Source organism: Chrysoperla carnea, chromosome 1 (assembly GCF_905475395.1).
Source record: "Chrysoperla carnea chromosome 1, inChrCarn1.1, whole genome shotgun sequence".
NCBI classification, from domain to species: domain Eukaryota; kingdom Metazoa; phylum Arthropoda; class Insecta; order Neuroptera; family Chrysopidae; genus Chrysoperla; species Chrysoperla carnea.
The window spans coordinates 73,794,488-73,804,972 of NC_058337.1; the positions used below are offsets into that span (position 1 = coordinate 73,794,488).

General features: G+C 29.6%; 1 protein-coding gene across 2 annotated transcripts in view; it reads right to left on the reverse strand.

The window, feature by feature from the left end:
* LOC123291107 overlaps window positions 1-10,485 on the reverse strand; it is an 827,916-nt gene that overhangs the window by 329,374 nt on the left and 488,057 nt on the right. The gene's annotated exons all lie outside the window — the stretch shown is intronic.

Consider the following 10,485-nt stretch of genomic DNA (forward strand, 5'->3'; position numbering starts at 1 on the left):
GAATTTATTTGAAATTATATTTAACATTTGAAATGTTTATTAAAATTTTCCTAGCTGAAGATGAATCTTTTTCTTATAAAATAAACATTTTTTTTTATTTTGCTGAGAAAACAACCTTCTTAAATAAGTATAAAACTATATTTTATTTTTATATTTTATTGAATTACTATTTTATGAAGAAAATGAGAATATTGTAGTAAACAAATTTGGTATATATTTGGTGTATCTCAAGCAAAAAAATTACACATAATTTATAGGTAAATCTTCTAAAAATAGAATTATTTGTTACAACTTTTTATTACAACTCGAGGAAAATTTAACCATATGCAAGTCATTTATTATCTAATTTACAATTTCCACTCGAAAGATTGAATTTCTTAAATCTGGCCCACCCGAGGAATCGATTTCGGAATTCCTTATAATTTGTTGCATTTGCTAATCCTTATAATTTGATTTTTTATTTTAAAAATTTCTATATTCTATATTTTACCACCACAAATTTTATCTGTCCACATTCTTCCCATCCTCTGGCCCACTAGCTGGTGACGTTCTTGTTTTAAAATCAAAATCTTGTTTTTTAAAAAAAATTTGAAAATTTCGCGGTGGCATTTTAACTGTGCAAGTCACTTGAAAATTTTAAAAAACTTGTACAAGCACTAGTTTGCTCCTCTCATCATTGTATTCCTTTTTTAAATCAAAGTAATTACGGCTTACGGGTGATAATATGTTCAAAGAAGTTGTTTTTTCATTCAAAAATAACACTAGAGCAAGTCTGTAAATAGGGCGTAGCAAAGAAGACCCCGCCATGGGCGCAACAGAAATAGAGGCGCAAAACAAAAAGTATGTTTTATACGTAAAACATAAAGCTAATATAGAATCATGTAAAAGGCGCTCATTAATTTACAATATTATAAATATCATAATTTGGTGATAGAGCAATATTAAATTTTTGATTTCTGAATACGTCATAAAGTTAAAAAATTAGATTTTTTTGATAACACAGGCCAATTTGATCCGCTCAGGATTCCACATTTTGGAAACCAATTATAGCTAGGTTAATTTTGATCTCAAATTTGAAAAGTATGAACCAAATTTAGTAGGATTATATACTTGGTTTATCAAAATTGGATAAAATTTGGATGTGATAGAGCAAAATTAAATTTTTTGGATTTTGATGACGTCATAAAGTTCAAAAATTCGATTTTTTTGATCAGGCAAATTTGATCCGATCTTATTGGAATTTTTTTGAAACCCACTAATTTTGGGTCATTCTTTTCAACTGTGATGTCAATTTTTCGCTTGCTATCACTTATGTGCTTAATTTCGGTACAAGGGCTCCATATTCTTGAAAGCTATGAGAGCAAGGTTAATTTTGATCACAAATTTGAAAAGAATGACCCAAATTTAGTAGGATTACATACTTGGTTTATCAGAATTGGATAAAATTTGGATGTGATAGAGCAAAATTAAATTTTTTGGATTTTGATGACTTCATAAAGTTAAAAATTCGATTTTTTTGATCAGGCAAATTTGATCCGATCTTATTGGAATTTTCTTTGAAACCCACTAATTTTGGGTCATTCTTTTCAACTGTGATGTCAGTTTTTCGCTAGCTATGACTAATGTTCTTAATTTTGGTACCGCGGCTCCATATTCTTGAAACCTAATAGAGCTAGGTTAATTTTGATCACAAATTTGAAAAGAATGACCCAAATTTAGTAGGATTACATACTTGGTTTATCAGAATTGGATAAAATTTGGATGTGATAGAGCAAAATTAAATTTTTTGGATTTTGATGACGTCATAAAGTTCAAAAATTCGATTTTTTTGAGAACACAGGCAAATTTGATCCGATCTTATTGGAATTTTCTTTGAAACCCACTAATTTTGGGTCATTCTTTTCAACTGTGATGTCAGTTTTTCGCTAGCTATGACTAATGTTCTTAATTTTGGTACCACGGCTCCATATTCTTGAAACCTAATAGAGCTAGGTTAATTTTGATCTCAAATTTGAAAATCATGAACCAAATTTAGTAGGATTACATACTTGGTTTATCAGAATTGGATAAAATTTGGATGTGAAGGAGCAAAATTAAATTTTTTTGATTTTGATGACGTCATAAAGTTCAAAAATTTGATTTTTTTGATAACTCAGCCAAATTTTGTCCGATCTTATTGGAATTTTCTTTGAAACCCACTAATTTTGGGTCATTCTTTTCAACTGTGATGTCAGTTTTTCGCTAGCTATGACTAATGTTCTTAATTTTAGTACCACGGCTCCATATTCTTGAAACCTAATAGAGCTAGGTTAATTTTGATCTCAAATTTGAAAATTACGAACCAAATTTAGTAGGATTACATACTTGGTTTATCAGAATTGGATAAAATTTAGATGTGATAGAGCAAAATTAAATTTTTTGTATTTTGATGACGTCATAAAGTTCAAAAATTCGTTTTTTTTGAGATCACAGGCAAATTTGATCCGATCTTATTGGAATTTTTTTTTTGAAACCCACTAATTTTGGGCCATTCTTTTCAACCTAATAGAGCTAAGTTAATTTTGATCTCAAATTTGAAAATTATGAACCAAATTTAGTAGGATTACATACTTGGTTTATCAGAATTGGATAAAATTTGGATGTGAAGGAGCAAAATTAAATTTTTTTGATTTTGATGACGTCATAAAGTTCAAAAATTCGATTTTTTTGATAACTCAGCCAAATTTTGTCCGATCTTATTGGAATTTTCTTTGAAACCCACTAATTTTGGGTCATTCTTTTCAACTGTGATGTCAGTTTTTCGCTAGCTATGACTAATGTTCTTAATTTTGGTACCACAGCTCCATATTCTTGAAACCTAATAGAGCTAGGTTAATTTTGATCTCAAATTTGAAAATTATGAACCAAATTTAGTAGGATTACATAATTGGTTTATCAGAATTGGATAAAATTTAGATGTGAAAGAGCAAAATTAAATTTTTTGGATTTTGATGACGTCATAAAGTTCAAAAATTCGTTTTTTTGAGATCACAGGCAAATTTGATCCGATCTTATTGGAATTTTTTTTTGAAACCCACTAATTTTGGGCCATTCTTTTCAACTGTGATGTCAGTTTTTCGCTTGCTATCACTTATGTGCTTAATTTCGGTACCAGGGCTCCATATTCTTGAAAGCTATAAGAGCAAGGTTAATTTTGATCACAAATTTGAAAAGAATGACCCAAATTTACATACTTGGTTTATCAGAATTGGATAAAATTTGGATGTGATAAAGCAAAATTAAATTTTTTGGATTTTGATGACGTCATAAAGTTAAAAATTCGATTTTTTTGAGAACACAGGCAAATTTGATCCGATCTGATTGGAATTTTCTTTGAAACCCACTAATTTTGGGTCATTCTTTTCAACTGTGATGTCAGTTTTTCGCTAGCTGTGACTAATGTTCTTAATTTTGGTACCACGGCTCCATATTCTTGAAACTTAATAGAGCTAGGTTAATTTTGATCTCAAATTTGAAAATTATGAACCAAATTTAGTAGGATTACATACTTGGTTTATCAGAATTGGATAAAATTTAGATGTGATAGAGCAAAATTAAATTTTTTGGATTTTGATGACGTCATAAAGTTCAAAAATTCGTTTTTTTTTGAGATCACAGGCAAATTTGATCCGATCTTATTGGAATTTTTTTTTGAAACCCACTAATTTTGGGTCATTCTTTTCAACTGTGATGTCAGTTTTTCGCTTGCTATCACTTATGTGCTTAATTTCGGTACCAGGGCTCCATATTCTTGAAAGCTATAAGAGCAAGGTTAATTTTGATCACAAATTTGAAAAGAATGACCCAAATTTAGTAGGATTACATACTTGGTTTATCAGAATTGGATAAAATTTGGATGTGATAGAGCAAAATTAAATTTTTTGGATTTTGATGACGTCATAAAGTTCAAAAATTCGATTTTTTTGAGAACACAGGCAAATTTGATCCGATCTTATTGGAATTTTCTTTGAAACCCACTAATTTTGGGTCATTCTTTTCAACTGTGATGTCAGTTTTTCGCTAGCTATGACTAATGTTCTTAATTTTGGTACCACGGCTCCATATTCTTGAAACCTAATAGAGCTAGGTTAATTTTGATCTCAAATTTGAAAATCATGAACCAAATTTAGTAGGATTACATACTTGGTTTATCAGAATTGGATAAAATTTGGATGTGAAGGAGCAAAATTAAATTTTTTGGATTCTGGTGACGTCATAAAGTTCAAAAATTCGATTTTTTTGATAACTCAGCCAAATTTTGTCCGATCTTATTGGAATTTTCATTGAAACCCACTAATTTTGGGTCATTCTTTTCAACTGTGATGTCAGTTTTTCGCTTGCTATCACTTATGTGCTTAATTTCGGTACCAGGGCTCCATATTCTTGAAAGCTATAAGAGCAAAGTTAATTTTGATCACAAATTTGAAAAGAATGACCCAAATTTAGTAGGATTACATACTTGGTTTATCAGAATTGGATAAAATTTGGATGTGATAAAGCAAAATTAAATTTTTTGGATTTTGATGACGTCATAAAGTTCAAAAATTCGATTTTTTTGAGAACACAGGCAAATTTGATCCGATCTTATTGGAATTTTTTGAAACCCACTAATTTTGGGTCATTCTTTTCAACTGTGATGTCAGTTTTTCGCTAGCAATGGCTAATGTTCTTAATTTTGGTACCGCGGCTCCATATTCTTGAAACCTAATAGAGCTAGGTTAATTTTGATCTCAAATTTGAAAATTATGAACCAAATTTAGTAGGATTACATACTTGGTTTATCAGAATTGGATAAAATTTAGATGTGATAGAGCAAAATTAAATTTTTTGGATTTTGATGACGTCATAAAGTTCAAAAATTCGTTTTTTTTGAGATCACAGGCAAATTTGATCCGATCTTATTGGAATTTTTTTTTGAAACCCACTAATTTTGGGTCATTCTTTTCAACTGTGATGTCAGTTTTTCGCTTGCTATCACTTATGTGCTTAATTTCGGTACCAGGGCTCCATATTCTTGAAAGCTATAAGAGCAAGGTTAATTTTGATCACAAATTTGAAAAGAATGACCCAAATTTAGTAGGATTACATACTTGGTTTATCAGAATTGGATAAAATTTGGATGTGATAGAGCAAAATTAAATTTTTTGGATTTTGATGACGTCATAAAGTTCAAAAATTCGATTTTTTTGAGAACACAGGCAAATTTGATCCGATCTTATTGGAATTTTCTTTGAAACCCACTAATTTTGGGTCATTCTTTTCAACTGTGATGTCAGTTTTTCGCTAGCTATGACTAATGTTCTTAATTTTGGTACCACGGCTCCATATTCTTGAAACCTAATAGAGCTAGGTTAATTTTGATCTCAAATTTGAAAATCATGAACCAAATTTAGTAGGATTACATACTTGGTTTATCAGAATTGGATAAAATTTGGATGTGAAGGAGCAAAATTAAATTTTTTGGATTCTGGTGACGTCATAAAGTTCAAAAATTCGATTTTTTTGATAACTCAGCCAAATTTTGTCCGATCTTATTGGAATTTTCATTGAAACCCACTAATTTTGGGTCATTCTTTTCAACTGTGATGTCAGTTTTTCGCTTGCTATCACTTATGTGCTTAATTTCGGTACCAGGGCTCCATATTCTTGAAAGCTATAAGAGCAAAGTTAATTTTGATCACAAATTTGAAAAGAATGACCCAAATTTAGTAGGATTACATACTTGGTTTATCAGAATTGGATAAAATTTGGATGTGATAAAGCAAAATTAAATTTTTTGGATTTTGATGACGTCATAAAGTTCAAAAATTCGATTTTTTTGAGAACACAGGCAAATTTGATCCGATCTTATTGGAATTTTTTGAAACCCACTAATTTTGGGTCATTCTTTTCAACTGTGATGTCAGTTTTTCGCTAGCAATGGCTAATGTTCTTAATTTTGGTACCGCGGCTCCATATTCTTGAAACCTAATAGAGCTAGGTTAATTTTGATCTCAAATTTGAAAATTATGAACCAAATTTAGTAGGATTACATACTTGGTTTATCAGAATTGGATAAAATTTGGATGTGATAGAGCAAAATTAAAATTTTTGGATTTTGATGACGTCATAAAGTTAAAAATTCGATTTTTTTGAGAACACAGGCAAATTTGATCCGATCTTATTGGAATTTTCTTTGAAACCCACTAATTTTGGGTCATTCTTTTCAACTGTGATGTCAGTTTTTCGCTAGCTATGACTAATGTTCTTAATTTTAGTACCACGGCTCCATATTCTTGAAACCTAATAGAGCTAGGTTAATTTTGATCTCAAATTTGAAAAGAATGACCCAAATTTACTAGGATTACATACTTGGTTTATCAAAGTTTGATAAAATTTGAATGTGATAGAGCAAAATTAAATTTTTTGGATTTTGATGACGTCATAAGTTCAAAAATTCGATTTTTTTGAGAATACAGGCAAATTTGATCCGATCTTATTGGAATTTTCTTTGAAACCCACTAATTTTGGGTCATTCTTTTCAACTGTGATGTCAGTTTTTCGCTAGCTATGACTAATGTTCTTAATTTTGGTACCACGGCTCCATATTCTTGAAACCTAATAGAGCTAGGTTAATTTTGATCTCAAATTTGAAAATTATGAACCAAATTTAGTAGGATTACATACTTGGTTTATCAAAATTGGATAAAATTTGGATGTGATAGAGCAAAATTAAATTTTTTGGATTTTGATGACGTCATAAAGTTCAAAAATTCGATTTTTTTGATAACTTAGCCAAATTTTGTCCGATCTTATTGGAATTTTCTTTGAAACCCACTAATTTTGGGTCATTCTTTTCAACTGTGATGTCAGTTTTTCGCTAGCTATAACTAATGTTCTTAATTTTGGTACCACGGCTCCATATTCTTGAAACCTATTAGAGCTAGGTTATTTTTGATCTCAAATTTGAAAAGTATGACTCAAATTTACTAGGATTACATACTTGGTTTATCAAAATTGGATAAAATTTGGATGTGCTAGAGCAAAATTAAATTTTTTGGATTCTGGTGACGTCATAAAGTTCAAAAATTCGATTTTTTTGAGAACACAGCCAATTTTTGTCGATATGAATGAACGATAAGTGTCTCCGTATACTCGAGAAGAATGAGCATAAAATAAAATATCAAAATTCGCCATCAGCATCGCGACTCATATAATATCGTCTTTAATCCATTTTCTACACTCTTATTTAGACTTTTTCCTGATAATCCTGGTGCAGTGAGTGATGAACAAGGAGATAGGTAACATCCAGATGTGCGAACAATAGAAATAAGATACCGAAAGATCAACACATTCCGAGAGAGCAAAAGATTCAATGAGTATTGGAAAAGTAAGGAAATCCAAAAAATATTAAAAAACTATTTTAATATACAGCGTGTCTACATAAGTTGGCTTCATATGGAAAAATTTTTTATTTTAAGCTTGGCGAAAAAAAGGTATTTTTTTATAAAAATCTCTAGTTTCGAAAATATTAATATTCAGCTATTCATTTTCGACATCGAATATACAGGGTGTCACAAATTGCAAAAGTTAGATAGGAATGTTAATGGTCGTTTTGAAATGTATACCATTTAGAACAGATAATAAGGAAAACTGTTTAAAAAATCACACCCGAGATGTATATTAGTTTATTTAAAAAACTTTGTAAAAGAACAATTACATATATGGAACGCGAAAGTGGACACCTTGATGCAAAAGTAAACTGAAGATAACTATTTAGGAATGAATTGCTAACGATGGTAATGACCACTTTAAATTTTATATTTAATTTTGCAAATGGTACTTATAAAATACGTTATCTGTTATCCTAATTAACTAGTTAGCGTACTTCATATGTTTATTTGCTGATTTGACACATTTAACAAATGATATGTAACAAAATACTTAATACAGAACGTCAATTTTTCATACATTACATTACAAATACAATTACTACTGTTGACGTCAGTACCAACTGTTATCTTCAGTTTGTTTTTGCCTAAACCTAGAAATTTTTAAATACACTTCCACATATCTCAGGAGTGATTTCTTGAAACGTTTCCCTTATTATCTGTTCTAAACGGTCTACATTTCTAAACGGCCATTATTAATGTTAAACATTCCTATCGAACCTTTTCATTTTGTGGATACCCTGTACACTCGATGTCAAAAGTGAATAGCTGAGTGTTAATATTTTCGAAAACAGATATTTTTATAAAGAAAAACTTCTTTTCTTAAACCTTATAATAAAAAAGTTTTCTAAATGGAGCCTACATAAGTAAACACGCTGTATAAATATACAACGCCATCTCTGATACATGGCAGAAACAAAACACAGGCAAAAAGGGACATGCCATTGTATGCTGGTTCCGGAAATGTCAGTAGATGGCGTATTTCGACTAACAAGTATTTATTATCTTTGATAATATTTATATTACATTCATTGAACTTAATTTGAGTATTCATTCAACTAATAAGTTAACACAACTTTATTGATTCTTAGGCGGTAAGAAGTTCGTCGGGCCAGTTTGTTATTTATAAAAATTTAATAACCAACTAATTTTAGGAAAATATTGTCGATCAAACATGTAACAATCGAATTCGCCAAATTAAGAATTTATTTAAATAACGTTCTATATGTAATGATGCAACAAAATAATATTAACTTCATTGAATGAAAATCATCTAACTTAAAATTCAAATTTATCTGCTTAATTAAGTTAACGAAAATAAGACATATAATGATCGAAATAAGACATATTTTAATTAATTATAAAAACGAATAGCGATACAATAATAATAATTTTAGAAAAACATTGACGAACAACCTATAAAAATATATCTCTGTAAAGCATAAAGTACAAAAAATTTATGCATCCTTGCTAAAAATGGAGCTTTTGCAAATGCTTTTTATAATCAAACGAACTGCTTGTCGAAAACCTAGAAAAATTTTAGTGACTGATGGCCGTATATTGGTTATTTTGTAGCGCTGCCTATGTTATGTTATCAGGAATTACGTCTTGCTAATAAAATAAGATATCCTAAAAATGAAGGTTTCGCGATTAAAGGCTTTCCGAGCCATATTGACAAGACTTTTCGTAAGGCTAAACGTCGTTAGGCACAAAGTATAATTTACCCACACATCAATTTCTGTAGGTTTCCTTAGATGGCGCTTAATTTACTATCAATGATATTGGCTGCATTCAGCTGAGATGGGCAAATGGTTAATTTACTTAGCGCTCGCTAAGAAAATCGGTACGCCATAAATGATAATCAATTTTTTCAAGATACATGAGGTGCTAGTGCTTCCTATCAGAATGACTCACTTGTAATGGAGAGGCTGCGAGAGTAGCATATTTACATAAATATTAGATTTTGAAGTATTCAAAAATTTAAATATTATTATACCATGCATATATGTAAAATGCAAGGTATATTAAGTTTAGTCTCAAGTTTGTAACGCTTAAAAATATTAATGCTATAAACAAAATTTTGATATAGGTGTTTATAAAATCACCTAATTAGTACATTTTCGGTTGTCTGTCCGTCTGTCTGCCAACACGATAACTCAAAAACGAAAGATATCAAGCTGAAATTTTTACAGCGTACTCAGGACGTAAAAAGTGAGGTCAAGTTCGTAAATGAGCAACATAGGTAAATTTTGTCTTGACCTATGGGTCCGTAGTACCCATCTTGTAAACCGTTAGAGATACAGAGAGAACAAAATTTTATATGTTAAAAATCTTCCTTATCAAAAAATAAACAACTTTTGTTTGAAACATTTTTTCGTAAACATCACTGTTTACCCGTGAGGTCACAAATTAGGCGTAAATTGTATAGTGTGTATTATATGGGGATATTAGTTACGTATGTGTGACATGTATGTAGCTGTAATGTAATAGAGTAATCAACACTGTCTATGCAAGGTATTTCAACAATTAACTCAGTCAAACAACAATTAACTAAAATCAAATGAGCATCAGTTCTTACCTAAGTAAAATTTCTTCTACTTCTTCCAGATCAAATTCTAAAATTGCATTTCGAAAGCAGTTTGCAAGAATATAAATAGTATGTTTTCTAAATTATTTTTTCAATATAAGATTTATTTAATTTTCAGTTTTTTATTTAAATTTTCTATGTTTGTTTAATCTCTAATATTCTACAATAAAGCCATCTATGAAGATGAATACGAACTTTAAGATTATTCAGCAAGTATATAAAATTTATGTTGGCAATTGATTTCCAACAAAAAATCAATATCTTAAAAGCATTATTATTATCTCATATCAGTAAGTAATTTCCATTTAGTATCATACTGATAGCAAACTTGTTTATTTCTAATCCACATATTTGCTGATTTTAATATATAATTATAAAAATATATTTATAAAATATTGACAATTTGGATCAAAATATTTGTGTTGGCAT